We start from the raw sequence: 27,053 nt of genomic DNA on the forward strand, positions 1-27,053 counted from the left end.
TATGATATTTGACTTGTTTTGCCAAAAGTGAGGGGAACTAGTCTGAGAGTTTGGGGTTTGATGTTTTGAAAACTCCCCGTTAGAAGAGCAAGATGCTCAGAAATCTGCAACATTTAAAAATGCAAGCTGAGCCTGGAATAACAGCCAGAGCCTCCAGTAAAGATTACTTTGCTGTTGAGAAGGAAATGGTTCTGCATTTTTAAATTTTCATTGCCATTATTTTTAACCAAAAGCTGAAATGTCGCCACGTTTGTCTGTGGCTTTGTCAAGTTAAGATAATTTTCTACCAGTTGGTCACTGGCTTTTTGAGCAAATTTCTAAACTCTGACATCAGTGCATAAGCACAGAAGCGCACAATGTACCATGTTGCTCTCATGTTAGAAAATAGATCCTAAATGGCAGTAGGACACCTGAGAATGGACTGGTCAAAATACAGCAGCCATAAAATAAACTATACAGCACAACAATGGTAGGCTTGGAGGTACTGGTGGTCTGAAATCTCAAGGTGCCATGATGGTGAACCTGCCTGCAGTCATGGCCATTCAGACTCTCTGCATCAGGACTTCTAACTAATGGAGCGTAATGCATGACAGATAAATACATGTTAACTAAGAGCATGCAGAATATACTCAACTGAATCATACCTGTTTATCTGTGGCACAAACCACAATCTATGGCTCAGATGCATTTCAGCAGCATCTTTTTGTGTTCTCCTGTTGTCTCCCCAAGTTCTGTGCACTCTGTTTTCCTGTAAGGAAAAAACACGTAGAGGAACACTGTATAAATTCTTTGTACATATGCTAATATCTATGTATGCAGATATTCAAGTTAACCAGTAGACTTCCTCTTATCACTGGACCGTGCCGGGGTGCCCCAGGACAAATAATGCCCATTATCAATGCTGTTTTCCCTTTCAGGTGAAGAGAATTGACTTTCCCCATGTTCTATAAGTAGGGCCCTACCAAATTTGTGGTCCATTTTGGTCAATTTTGTGGTCAGAGGATTTTAAAAATCATAAATGTCATGATTTCAGCTATTTAAATCTGACATTTCACGGTGCTGTAATTGTAGGGGTCCTGACCCCAAACAGAGTTGTGGGGAGGGGAGGGTTGCAAGGCTATTGTAGGGGAGGTTGCGGTACGGCTACCCTTATTTCTGCACTGCTGCTAGCAGCAGTGCTGCCTACAGAGCTGGGCAGCTGGAAAGCAGCGGCTGCTGGACGGGAGCCCCGCTCTGAAGGCAGAGCTGTCGTCAGCAGCAGCGAGGAAGTAAGAATGGCATGGTATGGTATTGCCACCCTTACTTCTGTGCTGCCTGGCCAACAGCCGCTGCTCTTCAGCCACTTGCCGCTGCTCTTCGGCCACCCAGCTCTGAAGGCAGCGCAGAAGTAAGGGTGTCAATACCGTGACCCCACGTAAAATCACCTTGTGACCCCCCACAACTCCCTTTTGGGTCAGGACCCCCAGTTTGAGAGAGACGCTAGTCTGCCCTGTGAAATCTGTGTAGTCTAGGCTAAAAGCACACGAAAGACCAGATTTCACTGCCCGTGACACGTTTTTCATGACCATGAATTTGGTAGGGCCCCATCTATAAACCTCAGACCTGTGATATATCATAATGTGGGATACAAGAGAGAGGTCACCAACTTTATCAAAGCTACCACTGCCTCAGTCTTGTATCCCACTCCTTAATCTCATTCCTATCCCCCTCAAGTCTTTTCCCTCCATTTCCTGTTTTTGATCCCTATCAAATTTCTGAACCAGCACTTGTATCTGTTCGGTCCCAGACAGGCCCCTCTTTTTGAGCTGTCTATAGCTGGCCGAGCTGGTGAGGCCCTGACTCAATGGCTTCTCTTTGTTTGGATGTAATATGGTAACTTGTGAACCCCTCCAATCAAGTCCATTATTTTAGAGATTGTTCTAGGCATCTATGGGCAGGACCCTGTTGATTTCTGTGAAAAAAATCTGAATATCACTGAGCTTTGGAGCTGGGTTAGCAGACCTGTTAGCGTAAATCAGGTCTCACCTGTCTATAGATCAAAGAACCAGTTGGTGGCAACTATTAGCACCTTTCATCATCAAGGATACCTGCCTATTACCCATCTCCCCTACAGTGTTGAGCACCATGATAACCCTGAACAATTTATCTCCCAGACAGAAACAAGGAATAGTGGGGGAAGGGGAAAACATGGACCCTGCCATGGAGGAACAAGGAAGGAAGGGGGGACATCGGGACACACCTGACATATAGTGGTGGGGGAAGTTGCAAGGAATCCCTGAAATAGCAGCAGATGGGAGGGGACAAACAGGGAGCTTGTGGGGGGAATGGAGGGATGCAAGGAGCCTCTGGCATGTGCAATGAGCTCAGCCGACAGAAGCCTAGTTCCATAAACATGGTAAGTATTTTGTAGGACAAATGGAGACGAAGAAAGCTCTAACTCTTGTAGGGTACTCCACCTGGGTGAACCACGTGTGTTTCAAGGACAAAGCACCCATTGCCATCAAGACGAAAACCTTCTTGTCCTCAGTTTTCAGCTACGGTGCCATAAAAACGAGCAATAGTACTTTGCAATGATATCATTTCCACCTGATGCTCTCCAAGCACTTTCAACACATCAGTAAGGTAAGTATTATGCCCCAGGGGAGGGGAGGAACTGAGGCACAGAGAGATGAATACGAGGTCAGGTCTACAAACTTTTGCCAGAGTTGTTGCCCATCGGGGGGTGCAATTTGTGATGGAGATACATGTGCTGGCAAAACCCCTGGTGCAGACACAGTTATACTGGCAAAACTGCGCTTTTGCTGGTAGAGCTTATTTTGCTTAGGGAAGGCTGATGGAGCCACATAGGGAGTGCTTTGCTAGTCTAGTACACCCACATACCACTGCCTTCCCAGGGCAGACCTGGCCTGAGTCAGGCAGAGCTAAGAACAGAAGCGAAGAATCTTGTCTCCCCATTCCCTGCAGTTAACGGTTAGAGGACACTCCCTTGACAGACATTCCTTCTCTTTCATCCAGCTGGCACCAAGAATGGCAGCAATACCATCTCAAAGAAAGACACCTTTGTCCATCCCCCTCAAGAGGGCAATACAGTGAAACATTCGTCCAAATACGCTTCCTAGCAAGATTCCAGGAAGAAATCCTGAAAGGCTACATTAAAAAGAAAGAAGGCTCAAAAATAAACTCTTGACAAAAACTAGATGAATAAAATTATTATTCCTTTGCAGAGGACTGGCCCCACCCAAAGGAGCTATATTTACAGCGAGCCGGCAGGTACGTGCCAAGAATGTGTAACAGGTCTACTGTCCGTTACCCAAGTGAGAAATCCATCTGGGTTTAGAACAATAAAGAAAAGTCGTATTGAGGAAAATACCAGTTTATCCAACTCTCTCTACTTAAATGCACCCTTCCGCTAACCAAGAAATCTGTGCAGTTCAACTACCTTGTCTTTGAAAGACTATTGAAAGCAAGAACCATTCTTAATGCCAGGGCCTGGGTGATGCTATCTTCCTGCTAACAGGGACAGTGACAGAGTCAGGCAAGGAAACTGATGAGTACTCATCACAACCTTATTGATACTTAGTATTTTCCTGTAAAAATTAAAAAAAAAAAAAAAAAAGCAAAACGAACTGCAAAATGTCTGCCTCCCCCCTCACCCCCCAAATCACTATTGCATGTCCAACCGAATTGAACATTTTTGCTGAGTTCCTTTATAGTGCTCCGAAGCACACCTAGCATCTCAGTATAATAGCACAGGATCCTTGCTCGGAAGACCTTAATCTAAGTGACATGGTGCAACCAATAGGGAACAAAACAGAGGAGAAACATTGGGCACAAATCACAAGGTTGCGTTGCTACTAGGCAAAGTCAAGGCTTTTAAAACGAAGGTGTTTGTTTTAGTTTAAGGACAGATTAAAAGTCTTAGAAAACTTTAAATTGAGTTGGATGTCTCACTTCTTGTAGCATTATGGCAGATATGAGTCATAAAGAGGGACAGCTGAACCAGTTCAAATAATGGTTGACTGAATATTTGTCTTTGTTAAGCTACTTAATTAGGACCGCCAGAGACAATTTCTACCTAAAAGAGTCTTCTTACAGTCCCAAGCAGCAAACTGAGAAGATCTGAGAGAACACATGTTGTGAAGCAGTGAAACATTGACAGTGCTTCAAACGTTGGCCAACACTTTCAAAAGAAAAAAAAGGGACTTGAGATTTTCAGCACATTCTGCAAATCAGGCCAACTTCCAGAGTTTCTCAAGTTGGGCACCCAAAAACTGACCCAATCATTCACTGGGCACTTTTGAAAACCTCTCAGCCTTAGAGCCTGGTCAGCTCTTGTTAACTACTACTGACATACAGCAGTGCTGCTAAAAATAAAAGGATCTTCAAATACCCAAGGCAGGGAGATGGGACTAATGTTCGGGAGAAAGTAACCGCTGACAGACACTAAACAATTCCTTTTTCATTGGTAAGAAAGGAGGAGATGAGACAGATTATGGGCCTAGATCATGCTACCACTGAGGACAATAGGAGTTTTGCCACGGACTTCAGATGGAGGTGGAACTGAGCCCTTTAGAAGCAAAGGAAAGGAGAGGAAAAATACCAGAGAAAAAGATATCCTCTACCCTACACCTTCTGATTTAAAATCACACTGATGATCTCCAATATGCAAGAGGTTTCTCAGGTGACATGGGACTGCTGCAGCTTTATGGACTATCACAAGCATCCTAACCACAAACTGTTACATGAGTCGACCAGTGTTAACTTGTACCAGGATGGTGGCAGAAGCCAGATGGGCAGAGGGGATGACAAAGATTGTCAAACTGTTGGGGTATTCTGGGCACTTTATGGCAGGTCCTTTTGGGAAGCTCTTTAATCATCTAGCATCACTAGAAAGCATCTGTGGCGCTGTTTTCCCTTTTCACACACAGCGGCACTGTGAGTACATATGACTTTTTTAAACAGCTATTTGTATGCTTGCAAGAAATATCAAGAGACTAGACTAGTGCTTCCCAAACTATGGGTCAAATCACTAGCTGGGGAGTAGAGGTGTAGACACACCTTAATTATTTTCCAGTGGCTCCGTTTTCATTTTTAAAAAAAGTAAGACTCTAGTCATTACAATTGCAAAGAAGATCTTCCATATGTGGAGTGAGTAGCTGATGAAGCAAGGTCTTCCTGATTTTGCAGAGAGCCTAAAACAATAGCTCTGATGTATGAACTGCCTCACTCATTTCAATGGGTGCTAGCTCAGATACCAGCAAGGACAGTTCTCATTTAGCTAACGAACATTGGCAGCTCAAAGCATCAAAGCATGTAAGAAATAGAAGGACGCATCATATTATGAAACGCTACCCCAGCATTTCCCAAAGTGGAGGGAGCACAAAAGCCCAGCTGAGGGTGCAACAGATGTACACATTAAGATGGGTGGTTTATTTCCTGGTGTGCAAGCTCAGCTTTCCAACATTTGGGAAATACTGACCTAAAAGAACTACACAGGTTAAAATGCAGTTTATAATCCATTGTTTTTAGCCTCATAGCCACTTCACTTCTTAGAAGCGGGAAATGTGACCATTGTGTGGCCCATGCTCTGAAAGGTGGGGTCTCTGCTTTCAGCCAATATTTAATAAGAGGGGAGCAAATCCAGCAGTTTTTACATTTTAATTGTGTTTTTTTTTTAATTAGAAATGGAACCAGATATCATTGCTGTGCCCCACTTCCCAGCCACTCCAGCTGAGGTCAGTCTGGCACCATTCCTACAGCAGTACTGCAGCCTGCCTTGTGAAGAAGTCCCACCAACTACACAGTTGTCCTTTTTTTTCTGAATTTAAGAGCAGGCAGATCACCAGTAAATTGCTTGAAAATACAGCCTGAATAGTAGCATTGCTCTAAGCCGTAGAAGTGATGCTGCATAGTTTGATTTCAGTGGGAGTTAGATGCCTGAATATCTTTAAAAAACTGGTCCAAATCCACCTGCAGCCTGTGCTGTCTCACTTGCTCATTAACGTTTTCAGTATATACAGCAAAGGTTTCTAGATCCTGCAAGAACATCTCAGGGATACAGTTCTATACTGATGTCTAAACATATTTATCATGGTGGGCCATATTTATCATAGAGGGGCCTTTCCAACACCATTTCCAAGAGATAGGAAATGCTGTTAAACTCACGTTGAAGTTACTGTTGATTTTTCAACATTAAGAACGGTGCAAACCTTTTGTTAATGCAAACTGACACCTAATGCAACGGTTCCCAAAATAAGGACTACGTTCTCCAATTAAAATCAAGCAGAAAATCAAGCTGCAGGAAGTAGGTGGAACAGCAGCAGACTCCACTCACAGGATCAGCAGGCTAGCATGGCTCGTCCGTATCCATGGTTATGTGCATGCAATTCTTTTTCTTTTGCATAAAGCATCCCTGCCCGAGAGTGACCGGCACCACCGGCACACACACACCCCACCCTGCTTTCTTTACTTGACCATGAGACCAGAAATCCCAGATTCATTCAGCAGCAGCACATGAAGGTCTCACATCAAGAGAGCAGTTAAAGCACAGCTTTAAGCACGTGCTTAAGTTCCACTGTAGTCAATGTGATTTAAGCACGTCCTTAATTGTTTTGCTGAATCCGTGCCAATAACTTTCCCCTTGACTGCTGAACAGGGTTAGTAAAAAACCCACACACAGCCACTCCATCCAATATTGCTACAGTGAACTGAAGCATACACGTCCTCATTAATCCTCTTACGTGCAGATCACTATCTACCCTCAAAACTCCTATCACTTAGCAGAAGCAGGTACTTGATTTTTGATGTAAGCTAGCATTCTCTAAAAGTACTCAACCCATAAAGCACGACGAATTTGCAGCAGCACCGTTCCATTTCCAAATCTTTCACTGAGACCCATGATAGAAACATGCAGTTATACACCATAGAACAACAGAGAAAGCTTCCAGAGATCCTTTCTGTTTTTCAAACTGATGGATAAAAGAAAAATTAAATAGAAACAGACTTAGGTAGAATTTACAGTTCAGACAGCTCCCAGAAGCTATCACTATTTACTGAACATCTCAACGAGTCATGGAGTCCGTCTTTTTTTTTTTTTTTAAAAACTATTTAGGACATTCTCATACAGGATCGCAACGTATTTCCTTATTAGGAGTCTAGTATATGTAAAATTAGTGGCCAGTCAGAAGAACCTTCAGCGGTGATCGTCTGGCCTATAAGCTTAAAAGGTGCCATAGCTGCCAGCAACTTCTTGTGGGGTTTGAGTCTCATCCCCAAGAAAAGAAAGGGAGTACTTGTGGCACCTTACAGACTAACGAATAGTCTCTAAGGTGCCACAAGTCCTCCTTTTCATTTTGCGAATACAGACTAACACGGCTGCTACTCTGATCCCCAAGAAAGAAACTTCCCACAAGCATATCCAAATCTGCAGATTCAAACTCCACCAAATAAAGTTCTAAGACCTCGAGTCTTCGCATCACTCCCTCCCACCCCCAAACGGGGAGTTACAGTACTTTAAACTGTTTCTCTTGGACGTTCCTAGAAAAGAAAATAAGGGGAAATGCATTGGATAAAGGCTTCACTGCTACATACAGAGCCACCACGGTTGTCAGGTAAACGACATGTGGAGCTGTTGGGATGCTTCTGAGACGTCTTTCCACTCAGCTTCTCAAAAACTCAGTTCGACTCCAGATTTCGTCACTCCGGTATCTTTATCTGGCATACAGCAAAACTACACTGAGTTGATAAGACTCAAGCACAGAGTGGGTATGGGGCATGCCACACATCCAAAGCTACAAAGAAATCCTCTTCCTTTATATACATTTACACATGGCATCACGTGTCTTGGGATTGGCTTGGTTATTCTGAAGGAACCAATCCCTGTTTGGCATGCTCTGCCCATGCATAATCTGACCTCTATTTTATCTGACAGTTAGGCTTGTTTACTAATACCAGGATGTTCCTGCTGATCCTGCATACTGCTTGTTGTGACAACTTAACCTTTCATTCACCTTCCACATCACGCCTACTAAGAAATGAAGCAAGTTACTTGTGTCAAGTTACATATTTCAAGCCAGGCCTACAGTAGCATCAGGACAGAACCTATAGTTCCAATAGTCAACAGGGACTACAAATGGGGCTCGAGTTGCAACCGTTAGCTATAGCAGTAATAGAACCGAGTCTTCTTAGTCTATGGTTTGTAGAGGGCAACATGATCACATACAGGGTATGTCCATGCTACAGAACTCCCTCAAGTTAGTCAACTCAAGTGACCACACTCATTCTAGGCTAGACACAATCAATAGTGCTAGACACAGATTTCTGAGAGTAAACCACATGGGTCATAGTAACACAGCAAACTGCACCAACATTAAAATTTAAAATGATCTGGACAAACTGGAGAAATGGTCTGAAGTAAATAGGATGAAATTCAATATGGACAAAAGCAAAGTACTCCACCGAGGAAGGAACAATCAGTTGCACAAATACAAAATGGGAAATGACTGCCTAGGAAGTACTGCGGAAAGGGATCTGGGGGTCATAGTGGATCACAAGCTAAATATGAGTCAGTGTAATGCTGTTGCAAAAAAAGCGAACATCATTCTGGGATGTATTAGCAGGAGTGTTGTAAGCAAGACAAGAGAAGTAATTCTTCTGCTCTACTCTGCGCTAATTAGGCCTCAACTGGAGTATTGTGTCCAGTTCTGGGTGCCACGTTTCAGGAAAGATGTGGACAAATTGGAGAAAGTCCAGAGACGAGCAACAAAAATGATTAATGGTCTACAAAACATGATCTAGGAGGAAAGATTAAACAAACCCAATTTTTTCAGTCTGGAGAAGACAGAGGGGACATAACAGTTTTCAAGTACATAAAAGGTTGTTACAAGGAGGAGGGAGAAAAATTGTTGTTCTTTACATCTGAGGATAGGACAAGAAGCAATGGGTTTAAATTGCAGCAGGGACGGTTTAGGCTGGACATTAGGAAAAAATTCCTAACTGTCAGGGTGGTTAAGCACTGGAATAAATTGTCTAGGGAGGTGGTGGAATCTCCAACACTGGGAATTTTTAAGAGCAGGTTGGACAAACACCTGTCAGGGATGGTCTAGATCAATGATTCTCAACCTTTCTGTGGAACAACACATTCCTATTCCCAACAGACTGTGGCAGGCGCCAAACACCCCGCTGCCGAAATGCTGCCAAGAAGTGGCAGCGGAAAGAAGCCTCACCACCGAAACACCGCCAAGAAATGGCAACGCTTCTCGGCAGCATTTCAGCGGGTGGTTCTCAGGTGGCTGTGCTCGGCGGCAGCATTTCGGCGGCGCGGTGTTCTGCGGGCGCACACAACTGCCCTGGCGGGCGCCATTGCACCCACAGGCACTGCGTTGGGGACCCCGGTCTAGATAATACTTAGTCCTGCCTTGACTTGAGTGCAGGGGACTGGACTAGATTGACCTCTCAAGGTCCCTTCCAGTCCAATGATTCTGTGAAGAAAAAAAAACCACATGTGGAAGCTTTTGCTGCCTAGTGTGGGAGAACTCACCTGTCCCCTCTGGGGATTGTGGATGGAAATGGTGTGCATACACGCACACACTTCTAAAACCATCACATCCAGCATTACCAAGTCGCTTTGGTCAGAAACTTACCATCCCTTCAATTGTCAAAATCCCAGCTAGAGAAAGACCTGGGGAACTTATTTAGGTTATTAGCTCATTTCTTGGCAACTAAAATAATTAAATTTAAAGAGCTACTGTTTTGTGTGGCACACCAAAACAATGCATAAGTTTCCTCTACTAGTCCAGCCCTAAAAACCTCACAAGTGACAGATGCATTTATTCCATAAGCTCAGTTATTTACGGTTCTTAGATATTGTATATAAAAAAGCAGCTATTTGATTACCTCTTGTTCACCTTTACATAATTTACCACAACTCCAGATTCTCAGAAAAGACCATTTGTGTTTAGAAGAAAAATCTTTGAATTGGTACATCATAATAATGAAATGCAGCCATTTGTAGAGAAGAAAAGAGTTTTTCCAATATTAGAAGATATATTGATAACAGCTGGGCAAATTATGTCAATTAATTTTTTTCTGATTTGGGAAAGGATTTGGGATTTCTGATTAGTCTCTCAGATCAAACATGTGATGTAGCACAGGATAAGCAAGTATGCCCAGCACATTCAATATGATTCTGACAGAATTGTTTTCAACTTTGCTTGGCTTTCTTTACTTTGCAATTCACAGGCCTGTCCAGAAACTTCACCTGAGTTAAACAGACATAAATGAACCACTGCAGTTTGTGTTACAGCAGAAGGCCTTGGGTTCCCTTCAAATATTTCTTTTCCATGAGAGAAATATGAGATTTTTACCTTTCCATGTATGCATCACTGCTATCCATGTATTATAAATTCTTGTATTAAACAAACTTTGATCCATTACTCTGTTAGATTGGGAGTCTGACAATATTACTTGTGCAGGTTAAAAGAAATGGAATCAGTACTTCACCAGGGAATTAAGGAAACTATGTGCACTGTAGCCAAAGCAAATGAAATTAGCCTTAAACCCAGAAGCCTCATTGTAGAAATCCACCTTTACTGCAGCAACAAGAGAGCTGATTTTTAAAGTACACATGATCTTCACTGAGGATCTACAGTTTTACAGGCACACAGTATTACTTCTGTTTGTTCAGCTTGCAACTACTGATGTACTAGTACTTGGTGTCTCAATTAGGAGAGGCAATCGCTCTTGCTAATCAAAGAGAGAGACTAAAAATGATGAGTTTAAATTCCAGAAAGGAACCATTATCGTAAATGGAAGGACAAGTTTTATAAGTATAGGATCAGGGAGAGCAATGGAACATGCTTCCAAAGGAAACAGTTCAGTTGCATCACTGGGAATCTTCAAGGTCACGACAATCAACTAGTGGAAATATTTTAAGGATACTCTGAGTCTTGACCGAATGCAATTTATATATTTTATTAGTATATTTATTAAAGGTCCCTCTGAGCCCAAACAGTCCTATGGTCATCAGTGTGTAATTAATTTAAATACTAGCAGTATCATGGGGTCCTGCTCCACGACAGAAACTGTAAGGGGAAACATGATCCAGTAAACAGGCCACTGCACTGGACTGAGCTTGAGGACATGGGAGTTCTAATCTTAGCTCTGCCACTGACTGTTGTGACCTTGTGCCAGTCACTTTATTTTGCTTCATTCACCCTCCATAAAATGGAGATATTGGTAGTCATGCTCCTTTGTAAAGCACCATGAGATCTAAAGATGAAAAGCATTATATACGACTAGTATTATTAGGATATTCTGCTCAATTTTCAAAGAGTAATTCTTTACTTCAACTTCTATCACTGAGTTACAGTCTGGGAGCTCAGCATTACACAGCACATGTGAATCTATAGCGAACGCCAAAAAACTTACAGAACAGGGCCCACCACAACCAACTGCAGCCACAGACATGCAAATACCAGACAACTGATTGTGTGGTTTTACTACAGCCGCCAGTGTAACCATCCTGCTAGGATGTGAGCAGAATCAGAAGTTCACAGGATGATGCACTAAGTCATTATGAAGGCAACACCGCACTCCAAACCCTCCTGCATACAGGGGAAGGGCCATCCTCTCTCTGGGCCTGACCCAAAGCCCGTTGAAATCAAAAGAAAAGCTCCCATTAACATCAACGGCAATTAGATCTGCCCTATATTCCTGACAGGACTCTGCTCTCTAGGCCCTCTTTATATATTAAAATCACTCAAATCAGCTGTCCAGTTTTTTTACTAACCAATGGCTAAGCTCATAATAGGAATGGAATTGACTATTACATTTCAGTAGCATGCATTCAGGGCTCAATCCAGAACACTTCAGCATGTGCTTAATCTTAGGCACTTGATTAGCTCCACCGAAGCCTTTAACAGATTCATACCCCATCTTTAACAAAGAGTGCCATGGGGCTGATTTGATTCCGATGCACTGGGAAGAAATGCCACTTAGTGATTCACCAACCTCATCACTTCCCACGGCTCCCAATGTATGTCAGCCGTATTGATTCCCGTTAGCAGGGAGATCTAATGAGTTCGAAGCTCAAGCAAGGCCTTTGACTACACGGTAATAATCAGCTCACAACTCTGCTGCACTCCATCACAATGTAAAATGTATTCCCTCCCACCCCAGGAACATCTGCAAAAGGAAATGAACACCAGGCAATCTTTTCCAAAATCCACATACAGTAACTCTAAATTTGTCAAATTACTTAACAAAACACATGCTCTTGACTGTCCTGGTATAGATAGTTTATAGTGTCATTATGAAACTATTTGCAGCTGTTAAGTCACATGATATTTAAATGAGTAAATTGTGAGCCAAGAGGGAAAAATGGGCTTAAACATACAGGAGAATGGGCTTAAGTGTGAAAACATTACCCCCTGCAAAGAGTAAACGTTGAAACAAATACCCTCTTGGAAGGAACATAAGAGCTTTAAATCTTTCCAAGCCCTTCCCAGCAGTAACATTTTAAGACTGCATTAAAAGGTTTAATAATGAACTGAAACAAAAAGGAAGGAGTGTGCTCCTCTGGTTAGAGCAGGGAGCGAAGAGTCTTAACACCTGGATTCTATTCTTGGCTCTCTCATTGGCCATAGGCAAGTCACTTACCCACTCTGTGCCTCAGTAAACTAGGGATAACTATATTTAATGACAGGTTTCAGAGTAGCAGCCGTGTTAGTCCGTATTCGAAAAAAGAAAAAGGAGGACTTGTGGCACCTTAGAGACTAACCAATTTATCTGAGCATAAGCTTTCGTGAGCTACAGCTCACTTCATCGGATGCATTCAGTATTGTATTTACTGTATTTTCCACTGAATGCATCCAATGAAGTGAGCTGTAGTTCACAAAAGCTTATGCTCAAATAAATTGGTTAGTCTCTAAGGTGCCACAAGTACTCCTTATATTTAACTACTTAGAGCGGGTCAGAGGCTTAGTGGATGTTTGGAAAACCCTTTAAAATTGTATAAACGAAACTAAGTATTATCATTAATTACTATTCACTAAAAATTAAAGTCCAAGTCCAGTTGAAATGACTAGCCCTTAAGCTTATCTCAGATTAAGTTTTAAAAGGTGGAAATGTATTTCCATTGCTTTATCCAAGACCTTATAAGGCAGCAAACTGTCAGTATGAGAAGTTGGTGTGGCTTCATCTAGTGTAAGAAGTCATTTTTCAGTGTAACTGCAGACACTGTTTTTTTTTAAATCTTAAAGGAATTAGTATTTACCCCCATTTTATCTGCATGTAACAGTACTCCATTTCCAGGGCTGGTAGTACTTTTTATGAACACACAAAAATCTAGGAAATTCAGCCGTTTTATTATTTCATGGGCTTCACAAATTTGGCTCATGATTAAGAGGCAATTTTATTTTAGTTAGAAACAGCATGTTCCGTGCCCCATACCACGTGCTTTCATTAATGTTACCGCGTGGCACTCTTGAAATTAATAAACACAATTAAAAATGGGGAAGAAGCTGCGTGGAGTACATACGCATCAGATTTAAAATGTCATTGTCTCTTAAAAGATGTCTAACCCAAATAGTCCTGCACAGAGACAGATAAGAAGTTTCACTAAAATAATCTCAGATTCATGAATTTGAGGACACAGCCTTTTTTACCTCCTGACATTCAGCAGGCTTCTTGTGTAAGGGTTCTTCTGCAGCATTTTTATCCTCCCTCCCTGCCTCTTCAGTGTGCTGATCAAAAGATTAGAAGAATTCTAACAGTTATGCCATGCACAACTCAGAGGAAAAAGTAAGTCACCCAATTTGTTTATAAAAGCTTGGACAGACACCAGCGCACTAAGCGTTTCCTACCTATTGCTGTAACAGTTTTGAAAGACTTGTTTCTATTTCATGCTTTAAAGCTATTTTTAGATGTTTTTAAAGAGTTTATATTGTGACTGACACATAATCAGAAAAAAAACAAAAAAGTCAGCAACAGAGCAAATCTACTCCCAAAGTCAGTGCTGAAAGCTTTGAGCTGCTCCAAACCATCCAAAAGTAAACAATGTTTAGCCTAGTGAGAGATGTGAGGTTTCTAAGTCTTTGTATCCCGTATTACCTTTCTAATTGCAGGAGTGATGCCACAGTTGAGCAAACCTATTAGACTATTAGGCATAACTGCCATAAGGGCAGTTAATAAATCCTAATGCCATCCTGAACATTTTAAATAAAACAATCGCACTTTTCCGTCTGTAAAACCTAATTTGTGCATCACAGAAATCGGACTGGTATTATTCACCTCTAATCTGTCTCCCTGCAATTGTGTTGTAGCTACCTTGATTTCCCCCGAAGAGTCAACTGGCTAGGATAAGCTTCAGGTCTTAAACTGTTGAACACTGGTGGTTAGATGCTGTTGTACTTTTAAGTATGAAGGGAAGAGGTTCTTATGTATGTAAAATTGATACATTGATTTGGGATCCTTTGAGATGAAAGGTGTTCTAGAAAATAAATGCATGACACTGTATGAAATCCTATTTAATTTACCTGTACAAAAGAACAAACAACTTCTGGGTCTTTAAATATTACTCCAGCTGTCTGGGTATAAGTAATTTTCTGTTAGAAATCTTTTTTACGTTCTTTCCACAAGAGGACTCAATCCAGATGCACTTTTTGGGGGCGTTAGTATTACTGGGAGCACCAGCCAAAGGAAAAGAAAATGACTGATCCAGGTGCGTCTCATGACAAGGCATGGAAACAGATGCTTCCCACACTCACATGCTGAAAGGGAAAACATGTATTTGGGAAAGAGTCAGTCAAGAAGATCATGTGAAACAGAATCCACAAAACAAAGCAATAATTCTCAATTTTCAGGAGGTTGTGTTGGATGAAGGGAATACAGAAGTTTATTCCTCATGATTGCTAAAACTAAAAATGTACACATTTATTGGAAAAGTTCAAACAGAAATAAAGTCTAAATGATTGTATAAGGATTTTGGAACGATCCTTTGTTTCGCCTTTGCAGAGCTCAAACTCAGGAGAGGCAAGGCCCACCGTCTCTCACTGCTGCTGGATAAAAAAGCAGGAAAAGCTGCAGCATTTTATTGTATTTCCTCTAATTCAAACCGATCTTTTCTCTTGTCCTCAACTTTTGTTCCCGCCCCTTTCCCTTGTTTGGCACCCCATGAGCCTCTCCTCACCACAGGTGTCACCTTTTACAGATTCCTTTCCTTTCTGTCTCTCTGCTGGCCGCAGATAAATTGAAATGATCAAAGAGAGAGAGAGTTTACTAAAGTGCTACAGTTTTGCTCTGCTCCACCTTCAGTGACTGCTCCACTCCAGCTCACCAGACTCTCTTCCGGACCTAGTTACACACAGGATGGCAGCAGTTAACATATGGAAAAAGGGCATTTGTTCCCCCATGCTTGTATAACTCAGAAATGGCGGAACCAACTTTGCTCAAACATCCCCAAGTTCACTTCTGGACTGAGTCCAAGAGTGAAAAACCTAAGGCCCAAAAAAAAAAAAAAAAAAGCATTTGAGGAAGTTACAACCAAGTTCAATGGTGAGTGGGGGGAAGGGATGTTCTAATGGAAACTGAGTTTAAACCCAACATCACCCGGCATAACTGAGTTGGCGATAAATATTACATGATTTCCTCCTACTGGATAATGCTAGACTTGGGAAGCCAATGTGCATTTTTATTACTGTCCAAAAAAGAATGCACAGAAGCAAAGTACGTATGTTTCCTTTCCAAATGGCTGTCGCTGCTGCCTACCGGTTGTATACAAGGAGGGAGAATCTACCTTCCTGTGTAAGTCGCAGAGCAGCACAAACTATTTAAGAAACAAACCCCACACCTGATGCTCTGAAAATCTGAAATAAAAAGTGTGTTCCCTGGTGACAAACGAATAAAGGATTTACTGAGCTTTTTGCCTATCATAGATGCTAACCTGATTCCAATGTATTTTATGTTCTGAGATAGGACCGGCTGGGCAAGGAGACTGGGACTGGAATGAGGTGCTTCGGTAGTGAGTATGGTGAAACCTAGGACTGAGCAGGGTGTGACAACAGACAAAAAGGTGGGAGTGGGGAAGAGACTGAGAAGAGAACAGCATCTTCATGACAACTCAGATTTATTCCCACAGCGCCGTCCTGCTTGCTACAGTGTATCAGCCCCGTTTCACAAGAGAGAGAAACAGAGCCTGTCACACTGGAAAACAGTGACAATGTCGAGAACAGACCCTAGATTTCCTGACTCCCAACCCACTGCTTTAACCATATCACCAAGTCCTTTCCTCAGGATACTCACCGGTCATGTCACTCAGTATCATCTGCTGACCATCATGTACCATTGCCACTAGTTAGTCTTTTCCAGGGTGCTCATCACTGTATGGGCTAAACACTTCACAAGCATCAATGGATTTAGCCTTAAAACACTCCTGTAGTCTGAAGAAGACAAGCCAAGGTAATTCCCTCCTGTCCACAAACAAGCTGCCAAGTACTGTACAGCAGCATTGATGCAGACAGACACATTAAGCTAATGGGAAAGGAGTGTCTGAGAAGGCAATGAGAAGCCTCAGTGCTCGCAAAGCCTACCTCCTATCCCACAGGGTGTGGAGCTAATCTCTAAATGACGGAAGGACAAACATCACTGTACGTAAACTAGAAAGTGAGCTATTGTAGCAGACATTCTTTCCTGTCCCAAGTCTGCATTCTCTGGCTTAGCCCGAAGGGCGTGAGAGCTGAATCACAACATGATCAGAGAAGGACTGAAATGTCAGATATTTTTCTCTCTCCCCCCATTACAACTGGTTCATTTTTTACTAGCAAGTTTGTTCCATAACTCTTCTAGGCTCTCTAGGGATTTTTAACAGCTTTGTCTATTTTAGGAACAAATATACATAGCTATTTTTCCTGCCCCTTCTTACAGAGATCATTTAAGGAAAATTACAAATATAGCAATTACCACTGCAGGAAGCTGGGTTTCATTGGCCATTATGTTTTGAAGAGATTTGTGCCATGAAAACACCACCACCACGACAGCGCTGGAGTCACCGTTCCAGAGTCACAGCTGTGCTAGTGTTTCCATCATAAAATCTTTCCTGGGTATACCAAAGCAGGAAAAAAATTGCTCCAGATTCAAGGAGTCAGCTAATGATCAGAGTTCAAACAAGTACGTTGGTTTAGCAGAGTTTGAGGAACACAAGGACTGTGCTCAACAAGTGAAGTATTAGTCAGCAAGGACCACTGCCTAGAATTAAATGCCATTTCTTTAGTCATTTCAAATGTTAAGTGAGTTATGGTGTGGGAGAAAGGTATTGACCGACAGCCCTAGAGACTGAAGTCTTGTGTTCAGCCACAAAACAGACAAAACACAGGCAGCAGCAACACAATCTTTCCCTAGACTCAAAGCCCTGTCATATGCAAAGCATATGGGATGTGAATTCGGTGGCAGGGATGCTGTAATTATGCAGGAGGGACTCTGGAATTATGTGGCACTCCAAGGCCCTCTGCCCCCACTGTGCCTCCCAATCCCGCCCGATCAATGAGGTATTCCCAATATTTTCTTACTTTACGCTGCCTCCCCCGTTTTTAAATGGTAGAAGCTGGGGGGGGGTGGGGTGCTGAGGATTTTGAGAACTGTGCTAGAGGACAACTGGGGCTTTGGGAACTCAGGAAGGCATGGGAAACAGCCCAGGAGGTAGTTGAGGCTTTTGATACTTGGGAAGGGATACACAGTCGTCTCCTCTCTCCCGCATCAAGCAGGGAGAAGTGACTTTAAATGCGTGAGGAAGGAAGTTTGAATTCCTCAGCTCAGCAGCATTTGACAGGAACTATACCCTGCCCCTAAGATCTATCACCACGTCCAACAACGATGGCCTGCCAGACAACTGGGAATTCATCAATTAAATAGAGAGAGTAGAAATAGTGTTAAGATCAAGTTATGGAATTATATAAGCCTGTATCGCTAAAGACAGACCAGGAGCTGCTGAGTGGCACAAACCTTGCAGAGACAAAGGAAGGTAATTAGCAATCCCCAAGAAATTTCCTGCAGCAAGGGATCACCTGTCCAAAGGGAGAGGAGGAGGATGCAAAATATTGACCGGCACTATAACGTGTCAACCTTCAACAGGAATACCTGGTGGTGATTAACTAAGGTGGGACAGAAACAGAGTACACCTCTGAGTGCGGGTGTCGCATCCGAGAGAGCGATAAAGCAGAATATCTGCGTAAATATCTTTTAATCAATTATGCTGGATGTAACCCACCCTGTGGCACTTTCAAGATGAAACACTGCTCAGAGTATATCAGAGGGGATGGGAGACCGACATGGGAGGAGAGAGCAGCAAGACGTAATGCTGACGGCTGGGAGAATGGAGAAAAGCTCATAATATAAAGCAATACAGTATTTTCTCTTATTTTCCCTGTAATTAAGTCCAATGCACCCACCTAGATCAGCTCCACAAAGTATTCTGGCTAGGTATGTTACATGAGCTACGGCTTTTGTTTACTATAAGGTTCTCCACCTCTGCTCTCAACACATCTTGTTTTAATTAGACCATTTTGGCTCTTGGGCCGCTGTGCTGAGGAATTTCTCTAGACAGCCCCCGCCAGAGTACGCTACCTTCAGACTCAATTCTCGGCCAAGAGGAGCTCCACAGCCTTGGGGGCCCTCCCCCACCAGCGGTGTGAGCGGATGTTGTGGGAGGTGCATGGGGGACCCAAGAGCCATGAAGGAGAACAGGGCTGATGGGAACACAGATTATAAAACACAGGCTTGATGTTTCCACTGCAAAGACAGGCAAGTCATTAATGTTGACATTTCCAGTGCCCCTAAGATGTCAGCGTTGACACCCCACTGAGCTAAATGAGGTAGTATGTACCAGTCTCAGACCTACTGTTTCAGGCTGTTTGCAGACCCAGGCAGGCATGGTTACTGAACTCTGTTTACATTTTGAAGGTTTCTTCACAATCCTAAGAGCCAGACAATCCTCCCTTCACCCTCCCCAAGTTAAAGCTTAGATTCTGGAGCACAGCTCTGCTGCAATTTAACAATAATAATAATAAATTATGATAAAACTTACACTGCTACTGAATTGCATTACACCAAAGACCCGGCCCGTCACCGTTTTGTGTGTCTCAGTCCTCTGGGAGGCATTCAAACCACCTGAAAGTGTGAAAGGGGAGTTGACAGACTGTAGTCTTGAAGCACCCTTGTTGGAAGCCTCAGGTGTGTCTGCCCAGGCTCATAATCTGGGTTTTAGCCTAACTCTCCCCACCGTCCACACAGAAAACCCCCTGACCTGGGTTTGGAGGTCCTCTAAGCCTGGGCCAGCTGACCCGGCTGGGTGTGCAGATTACAGCCTGAGCTCTGCTTTAAATCTGGCACACAGCCTCAATCATTGTCTCTAGCACCCTAGTTGGAAGTCTTGGAATTAGAGCCAGTCGGAGTAATTCAGCGTGAATACTGACCACCAATAGCAAGGTACAATAGAGTGCTTCTAATACACCTCCGACACCGAGAGTGAGAGTTGCTTTCTCTCCCCATGTAGGTTCTTTCTTAGATGGGTGCTCACTACTGTATACCTGAGCACCTGCCATGAGGAGAAAACAAAACTACTTTTTCTTTCAGCCTTGACAGCTGGAAACAACTTAAGGTTATCAGTAGCTGGTTTTAACTAGCTACTGTTACCACCTTTCGGTATATTTTTACTAGCAAGTTAACACTTACAAAAAATATCCTTCCTGTTACAAGCGTGTTTGATATCCAAGGCTATAACACGTAGCATCGTTCTGAATGCATTAAGGCCAAAATTATCGCAATGTTGAAAATCAGTGGAAAAAAATAATGAAAAGGGAAATGTACAATGACTACCCACCACCACATTCCACAGGAAGAGATAGATTAGAAATAGGGGACAAGGTATTTTACCCGGTCTTGCAGTAGCCGGGCACAATGGAAATCACTACATATTTTAGGGAAAATAGCTAAAAACAAATATATGTTCATTGTATTCATTCCAAAAGCAATTTTCTTCACAGGAAAAAATATAAATAAAAATACTATTTATAGTATACAACTGTTTTGCTTACACTGACAAAAGACAAGAAATTTAGCTTGAAGACTGAAACCACATCCTTAGTTTAATCTGCTGTGCGACCCACATCATACAAGAACATTCACCACTCCAACACTATCAATATCTGGAGAATGGGTAAGTCAAGGTATGTGATTTCAGCCGTAAGTCTTATTTTCTTGGGATCTGTCAGGTCCAGCCAAGCCCTTAATGTAGCTTTAATGTAGATTTTTGGCATATAGCAGCTTTAAATAAAAAAAGAGTCCTAACCTAGAACTAGAGGAAAAAAGACCTTTCAAACTGGGCAGTGGAATCTGAGGTTTAAGATTAAATTAACTCTTGAATGCACAGAGATCAGCAGGTCAGTCTGGAGACTTCTGCAGATAATTACTATTTCTGGTCAAATTAAAGGGATTATCATTTATAAGATTGAAAGGGGAACTCTCCCAGAACAGCATAAGCACAACTGTAAATTATCTACTCTTATAAAGCACCCTTGCTTGTAACACTGCCAACCAATAAGGGTTAATTTATAGGTGGCTGTTTTAAGTCATTATTTACTTAAATTTGTTTTTTATGTGAAACTGGTAATCCAAAATTCTGTATCTGGTTGTGTTTGAAAACAAAAACATTCAGTCTAGGTACAAGTCTCTACTTTAAAGTATTGAATGAAGAGGAGCGGTTTCAGACTGTTCAGCCCTGTTTTTAAGAGAAATTAATCTGTCAATTTTCAGTGCCTCTCTGTACCAGTCCCATCATGGGAAGGGAGCAAGACAGACTGAAATGTCAGGCTCCTTTAGGTGGGATCCACCTTCTCACAGGTGGACGAAGCAGAATCAGTCCTTGTGCACCAGGTAGGTCCCTTCAGGAAACAGAGATACCTTTGTAAAGCAGACAAGTGTGGCAATGGGGATTCTATACTAAGAAATATTAATAGCTGGATACGTGCCAACCATGACTACTGTTTGGTGACTTACCTACCAAGTTCAAAAAGTGGCATATGCGTCCATAGATCTAGGAGAACTTCTAGTAAGAGCATGGAAGCATGCTGTGGCCTTGATAATTATGGATACCAGTTAATTAGGGTATGTGAAAGATCCTGAAAGCTAAATATAGGGGGCAAAAGATCTATCTTGCTTTAAGATTAAACTCGATAAGTTTATGGAGGAGATGGTATGATGGGATAACATGGTTTTGGTAATTAAATATTCATGGTAAATAGGCCCAATGGCCTGTGATGGGTTTTTAGATGGGGTAAGATCCAAGTTACCCGGGAAAGAATTTTCTGTAGTATCTGGCTGATGAATCTTGCCCATATGCTCAGGGTTTAGCTGATCGCCATATTTGGGGTCGGGAAGGAATTTTCCTCCAGGGCAGATTGGAAGGCCCTGGAGGTTTTTCGCCTTCCTCTGTAGCATGGGGCATGGGTCACTTGCTGGAGGATTCTCTGCTCCTTGAGGTCTTCAAACTACAATTTGAGGACTTCAATAGCACAGATATAGGTGTGAGGTCTTTTTTAGGAGTGGTGGGTGAAGTTCTGTGGCCTGCATTGTGCAGGAGGTCAGACTAGATGATCATAATGGTCCCTTCTGACCTAAATATCTATGAATCTATGAATCTATGATTACTAAGAAATCTTAAAGGCCTATACAGTAGCTTTCTCTAAAATGATCTGGTTCCATACACAAGGCTAGACAGACAGTGGGAACTTCCAACATCTCAGTGTGTAGATAAGATACCGTAAAAAGAAGGGTTAAAATTTATTGGACACTGGGGAATGCCTTAGGGAAAGAAGGGACTACTCCAAACCAGACTACTAACATAGAAAATTGATAAAGTTTTGGAAGATAGCTTAGTGTTCCTTGCCACCTGTCAGCTATCTTCTACAGATATCAGCAATACAACATTAATTTTAATCTGTAGTGAAGGATCAGACAAAAGTTAGTACTGAAATGAGGAGGAACAGGTTAAGCTCAGAGGTACGTACCAGAAAACCAACAGGATTTGAAAGAAATAAAAGAAAAACTGCTATGTGCTCAAAAATAAAAATTATAGAGGTCTATACACCAATGTGAGCAGCAAATCCGCAGTGAACTGGAGTGCCAGGCAATGAGAGGGAACCTTAACATAACAGGCATTACTGAAACATTGTGGAATGACCAAAAATAAATTGATGAGAAAACTACACAGGAAAGACAAATAGGGCTGTACCAATGCTTGTGGAAGGGGATATTATTGCGTTCGATTTTTTACTATATTGGTTATTGTTGAGGTGTGGGCGTGGAACAGCCTTCGGGCTTGATTATAGTTGGACTGTTTGTTTATTTTTTGAGAAGGCACTTGCAGTGAGATTATATACTTTTTATATATAATAAATCTAAAAATAAATAGATCTGAGCGAGACTATAGAATCTAATGTGTGTGGGCAAGGGTAAGGCACAGAAGACCAAATTATTTACGATAGTCAAAATCAAAAACAGCCTGTCAGTAATTCTGAAGGGACCTAACCAAGTTAGGTAAATTAGAAACACAATGGCAGATTAAATCAAATGCATGCAACTGCACAGTAATATACATTGCAAGAAATAATCTGAACTATTTCACACACACTGCTGAGTTCTAAATTAATTGTAACCACGTAGGAATAAGTCCTCGGGGTCATTATGGATGGCTCTCTGAAAACATCTGCTCAATGCACAATGGCATTAAAAAAAAAAGAAACTAAATGTTAAGATATGTAAACAGTCATAGAAAATAATACTGAGAATATTAAAATGTCATTACAGAAATGGATGGTACACTTGCACATCAAACATTCTATCCCATTTTGGTCATCATATTTTAAAGAGATATAGCAGAAATGGGTGACAAAAAAATATTAGAAACATGGAGAGACTTCTGGATGAGGAGAGATTGAAAACTAACACTTTCATGAGGAGACAAAGAAAGATCCCTACAGAGAATATAAAATAATGAATGGAAAAAGGAGGTAAGTCTCTCCTTTTTAATCTTCTCTCATAGTGTAGTACGCAGTATGGACAACAGGAGGAGAGGAGCCGACTCCAGTAACTGGGGAAGAGGAGCCACCTTCCCTCACCCTTGGAGGACACAGCCACTACCCCCAAGAGGAGGAGACAAACCGGGATGGTGGTCGGGGATTTCCTTCTAAGGGGAAGGAGAGGCATCCATCTGCCCACCTGCTTTGACATCCTGGGAGGCGTGCTGCCCATCTCCAAGATGTTACGGGAAGATTGCTGAGACTCACCCAGCCCTCTGAACACCACCCCATGCTGCTCATCCTCATGGGCACTAATGATAGTGATAGAATGACCCTGAGCACGAATGATAGTATGACCGTGAGCAAATCAGGAGTGACTACAGGTCTCTCGGAACAAGGGTGAAAGAGTAAGAGGCGCAGGTAGTGCTTCCATCCATCGTCCGGATGGAGAGTACGGGGCCAGGCAGGGGCAGATGCATCCTGGAGATTAACGCATGGCTGTGCACACAGTGTCCACGGGAGGGCTTTGGCTTCCTCAGCCATATCGTGCTGTTCTGTGAAGGACCGCTGGAAGAGACGGATTCCCCCTGACAAGGAAGGTGAAGAGCATCTTGGGACACTGACTTGACAATCGAGTGAAGAGGACTTTAAATAGGTTCAAAGTGGGCAGGTGATAAAAGCCCACAGGTCCGTATAAAAAAAAATGACCTTGACAGAGGACTGGAAGTTGAGGGGAGGGAGGGGAAATGGAAAATTACAACAGCTTCAGTGGAGTAACTAGAGGAAAAACTGGGGAAATACGTTCAGTATCTTAGATGTCTATACACAAATGCAAGAGTATGGAGAATAAACAGGAAGAACTGCAAGTACTAATACACAAGCAAAATCATGATATAACTGGCATCAAAGACTGGGTGGGATAAATCTCATGACTAGAATATTGGTCTAGAGGGGTATAGCTTGTTTAGGAAGTGCAGGCAGGGAAAAAAGGGAGAAGGTGTTGCATTGTACATCAAGAACATATAAAGTTACTCCGAGGTCCAGATGTCGGAGAGAGGCAGACAAGCTGAAAGTCTCTGGGTGAAGAGGAAAAAAACAGGGGCGGCCCTGTGGTTGGGGTCTAATACAGACCATCAAATCAGAAGGAGGAGGTGGATGAAGCACTTCTAGAACTAACATATCCAAAACAAAAGACCTGATAATAATAGGGGATTTTAGCTACCCAGATATCTGTTGGAAAGGTAATACGTCAAAACACAAAAAGCGTCCAATACGTTCTTGGAATGTGTTGGGAACAACTTCTTGTCTCAGAAGGTGGAGAAAGTAATCAGGGAGGATGCCATGTTAGATCCAATTACAACCAATAGGGAGGAATTAGTTGTGACTGAAAATAAAAGGCAACTTAGGTGAAAGTGATCATGAAATGACTGGCTTTGTGATTCTAAGGAAAGAGAGCAGTGGAATAGAGATAGTGGATTTTACAAAAAAAGCAGACTAACAAACTCAAAGACCTAGTAGGTAAGGTCCCAAAAGAAGAGAATCTCAGGGAAAATGGCATTTACGAGAGCTGGTAACTTCTCAAAGAAACAATATTAAAGCCAGAAAAGGGCAAACATAGTACCTATCTAAAAAGGGGAACAAAGAGGACCCAGGGAATTATAGACCCATCACTTTAATTTTGATACTTGGAAAGATATTGGAATAAATTATTAAATCAAATTGTAAGCACCTAGAGGATAACACAGTTATAAGGAATAGCCAGCATGCATCTTTGGAGAACAAATCATGCCAAACCAATCTTATTTCCTTCTTTAGCATGGATGGGGAGAAGTAGCAGGTGTGATATATCTCGATTTTAGTAAGGCTTTTGACAGTCCCAGGTGACAGTCTCATAAGCAAACTAGGGAAATGAGTTCTAGATACAATTACTGAGAAGGGGGTGCACAATTGGTTGAAAAACCATACTCAGATTGTAGTTATCAATGGTTCGCTGTCAAACTGGGAGGATATATCCAGTGAGGTCCCGTAAGGGTCATTCCACCGTCTGGTACTATTCATCGTTTTCATTAACGACTTGGATAACGGCACAGAGAGCATGCTTATACAATCTGAAGATCACACCAAGCTGGGAGGAGTTGCAAATCCTTTGGAGGACAGGATTAGAATTCAAAATGACCTTGACAAATCATAGAATTGGTCTAAAATCAACAAGATGAAATTCAATTAAGGCCAATGCAAAGTACTACACTTAGGAAGGAAAAATCAAATGCACAACCACAAAATGGGGAATAACTGGCTAAGTTATAGTACTGCTGAAAAGAACCTGGGGGTTAGAGTGGATCACAAATTGAATATAAACCAACAAGGTGATGCTGTTGCAAAAAAGGCTAATATCATTCTGGGGTATATCAACAAGACTGTTGTACGTTAAGACACAACAACTAATTGTCCTGCTTTTCTTAGCACTGGTGAGGCCTCAACAGGAATAGTGTGTCCAGTTTTGGGCAACTCACTTCAAGGAGAGATGTGGACAATTTGTAGAGGACCCAGAGGAGAGCAATAAAAATAGTAAAAGATTTTAAAAACCTGACCTATGAAGAAAGGTTAAAAGGCATGTTTTGTCTTGAAAAAAAGAAGAAAACTGAAGGGGATCTAATAACACTCTTCAAATATATTAAGGGCTGTTATAAAAAGAAGACAGTGATCAGTTGTTCCCCATGTCCACTGAAGGTAGGACAAGTAGTAATGGGCTTAATCTGCAACAAGGGAGATTTAGATTGATATTAGGAAAAACTTTCTAACTCTAAGGACAGTTAAGTCCTGGAATAGGTTACCAAGGGAGATTGCAGAATCCCTGTCCGTGAAGGTTTTTAAGAGCAGGTTAGGCAAACACCTGTCAGGGATGGGCTTAAGTATTCATGGTCCTGCCCCAGCACAGGGGAGTGGACTTGATGACCTCATGTGGTCCCTTCCAGCCCTACAGTGCTATGATTCTATAGTATGGAAATAATGGGACATAATGAAAGGAAAAGGCAACATAACTTAAAGCTGATGAATTTATATGTACACACGCCATAAAGAGAGAGAGACACACACACAGACAGACATATGCATTCTCTTCTACAATTCACCTATGGGTCTCGCTACCCTCTGATATTTTGCACAAGACTAACAGGATTGAAAATGTTTAGACATTTATATGGGTAGTAAGAACATGCAGTTACATCAGATTACATGTTAGATCCATCTCTGTGCTTCAGGTCATAAAGCAACCACTTACTGCCTAGGGTTAGTAAGAATCTTCCTCTATCAGCAGGTTATTTGGGATTTGTCCATTACAGGTGCTCTTGCACTTCATATGAAGCATCCAGCTTTTACCACTGTCCAGACAGGTTATAGGACTAGATGGACCACTGGAATGGCAGCTCCTTATATCTGAGAGTCATAACAGTTCCCCCACAGATTTGCTTAGGGTCCTTTTGCCTCATCCCAGAATTTGGCAGGAAACGGCGTGACTTTCATCGTAACTCAAAGCATTTAGTCTCCAAACAGTGGGGTTTTTTTTGTTTTTGTTTTTTTTAGGATTTCCTCCTTCCTTGGAAGATGTATGCCTGTTTGTACTACCTGGCCCTACACTGCTCAATAAACACAAAGTCTGTATAATGTTAGGTGTTTCTTTTAAATCATCTTTATTCCTTCCTCCTGACAAGAAATGATCTTTGCAAGCCATCAGAGGCCCTACTGCCTCCTACAGTGACTGCCCTAGACAAACTGATTCCAACAACTTTAAGCCCTGAGAGTGAATTATAATTCATGTTGCAAATAATTCAAGAGCCCTCCTTCCCCTATAATTCTTTTACAAGTTTCCTATGCAACATACTTGACATACCTAGGAAACAAAGAAAATCACTTTATCCATTCTTTTTAAATGCACCAATTCCAGCCACATTTTCTACGATTTCTTGGAATGGTCAGTCCTATTCCAAG

General features: G+C 42.1%; 1 protein-coding gene across 3 annotated transcripts in view; it reads right to left on the reverse strand.

The window, feature by feature from the left end:
• TAOK3 (TAO kinase 3) overlaps positions 1-27,053 on the reverse strand; it is a 144,047-nt gene that overhangs the window by 73,222 nt on the left and 43,772 nt on the right. For all 3 annotated transcript variants that reach the window (XM_078848917.1, XM_073312562.2, XM_073312563.2), the window contains exon 2: positions 645-748. The gene's annotated coding sequence lies outside the window, so the exon portion shown is untranslated. The remainder of the gene's footprint in view (positions 1-644; positions 749-27,053) is intronic.

The sequence above is a fragment of the Lepidochelys kempii genome, chromosome 15, assembly GCF_965140285.1.
Source record: "Lepidochelys kempii isolate rLepKem1 chromosome 15, rLepKem1.hap1, whole genome shotgun sequence".
In the NCBI taxonomy this organism is placed as follows: domain Eukaryota; kingdom Metazoa; phylum Chordata; order Testudines; family Cheloniidae; genus Lepidochelys; species Lepidochelys kempii.